The 2292-nt window shown below is 45.8% G+C and overlaps 1 protein-coding gene across 1 annotated transcript in view; it reads left to right on the forward strand.

Annotated features, from left to right (window-relative positions):
• Positions 1 to 957: 957 nt before the first annotated feature.
• LOC101853092 (mucin-17) overlaps positions 958 to 2292 on the forward strand; it is a gene marked incomplete in the record, with an annotated part of 48441 nt that continues 47106 nt past the window's right edge. The window contains 1 exon segment of the mRNA XM_013083229.2: positions 958 to 1193.

Genomic DNA, 2292 nt, shown 5'->3' on the forward strand with positions numbered 1-2292 from the left:
CACAAACACACACATACACTCTCTCTTCCTTTTCCCCCCTTCCCTGCGTTAGCTCAGATCACACCATAAGGGATTCGAACAAGGGCCACACAGCGGTCGAAACGCCGCTTTCAGTCAGTACTGTACGATTCTCAAAGAGGCAGGATTCCCGAATATAACGTCTATCTCCGATGCGACCGAGCAAGATTAAGTGGAGAGCCTTAAGAAGAACTGCTTAACCCTATCCGTACGCCTGTGGGTCATTTTGTACTACCCGGGGTTGTATTCTTCACATTTTAGAATACTTCTAGTACGAAGATCTCTTTGAAACTTTCAGTATTTCTCAAAAAATCATTTTGACAGACTACTATTCAAAGCGTACGGATCGAATTAAAGAGTAAATTTTCTCTTTGGAAAGTGGTGGCACAGAATTCCCCACGTCGTATGGATACGATAGTAAAACACGACGTACGGATAGGATTAAAACAGCGTTAGCTCAGATCACACCATAAGGGATTCGAACAAGGGCCACACAGCGTGACAGCCACTGAGCTAACAGTGCGCTCACGATGGCTTTTGTCCATTTTCTCCTCCTTCCTAAATCTGTGGTATCCTTACCTACCACGCGAGAGAAAGGTGAGCAGTGTAAGCAGTCTCGTCTCATCCCCCCCCCCCCCCCCCCCCCCCCACACACCCCACACCCCCCCCCCCCCCCCCCCACACGCACATACATACACCCATACACCCTCCCCTCACACCTACCCATACCCTCTCTCCCCTCTCTCCCCTCTCTCCCCTCACCACGTCACACCACACAAAGCCTCCCTCACATACCCGTGCAAGCTCACTCCGTGCGTGCCTTGTCTCCCCTCCTCCTCCCCTGATGTTACCCTAGCTTTGCGCGCGCGTGCATGCACCAGCATCATACCCACAGTCTTTTCGTTCGCTCCCGGCAACGTACGGCCGACGCAAAGAGAGAGAGAGAGAGAGAGAGAGAGAGAGAGAGAGAGAGAGAGAGAGAGACCTCTGCTCATTCGATCTATCTCTATGGAATCTCTCCTGTTCCTCTTTTCTCCTCCTTCTCCTCCTCCTCCTCCCCTTCTCCTCATCCTTCGTTAGCTTCTCCAAACCATTCGCTGTGAGTTAGTTCCAGGATTTCGTGTGTGTTAATAACCACAGTGTTGTGTTCTCAGCAGAGTTCGGAGGTCTACATCGTAAGTTGTCTCCCCCTAGCTAATCTAGCTGTGTTTAGTTCGTTAGACTGTATATATTTATCTTGGTTTCCAACAATGCTTTATTACATAATCGAGCTCAGAAGTGTTGCCCTCACCTTTTGTCATAATTTACTTGCTTAAAAATGAAAGTTTTACCTGGTTTTGTATAACATTATAAACCGTTTGGTTCTTTTTACATTTCACATTTTGCGAGCCTGTGCATCCGTTGTGAAATGTTTCTACGATGAAAAAAGCCTCATCATCAGCATCATCATCATTGTCCTTTCCACCATGGATCAGAGTATAGGCCACTTACAAACACAATTCTTTTTTTTTTCACCTTTCCCCTATCCTGGGCTAGCTTCTACTTCTTGGCTATGATATTATTCCACGTCGTTTTACTGTCTTGTACTTTTGAAGAAAAAAGCAATGTTTTACGAAAATTGTTCGTTTTCGACTTTTTTGGGCCCAAAGTGTTAAACTCAATGCTCGTTCGTTCGGCCCACAAAGAATTATGATATCCCGCCAGCGAGAAGGTTTTAGAGTAGACTTTCAGAACATTTTCGTAACACGGATGCTTAATCCAAACATAAACGAACTTGTTGACAAACGAAGATGTCAAACGCACAGCTCCTACAAATGGACACATCCGAGCAAAAACTGGTGTGGTGACTTGACTCGATATTATTTTAACCTTCGTCAGTTTTAATTCGTACCTTTGTTTGATTTTAAAGATGTTTGGTTTTCCACTGCTCCCTTTTCTTGATGGGCCTATCCAGTTCGGCTCGCAACTTTGGAATGCCCGCAACTTAAAGTGTAATAAATTTGGTTTTGGCCCATTGAGCTATTGAGTAGGCCTATAGACACAGAGGTGACCGAAATATAAACCAACCGTGCTTCGAGATGGGACTTGGCTCTAGGTTTTCTTAGATCTAAGACAGCCTTGACTTGGCTCCAACATCGAACTTTGGTACTGAATTGTGTGTTGGAGAAAGTAACGAACGGTATCACGTAAGAATTGAGGGGAGAAATGAGGGGGAAAAAATAATGCGGTTGGGGAAAACGGTGTGGGGATGATGATGGGGGTTGGTGTGCGTGT

The sequence above is a fragment of the Aplysia californica genome, unplaced genomic scaffold, assembly GCF_000002075.1.
Source record: "Aplysia californica isolate F4 #8 unplaced genomic scaffold, AplCal3.0 scaffold00219, whole genome shotgun sequence".
NCBI classification, from domain to species: Eukaryota; Metazoa; Mollusca; class Gastropoda; order Aplysiida; family Aplysiidae; genus Aplysia; species Aplysia californica.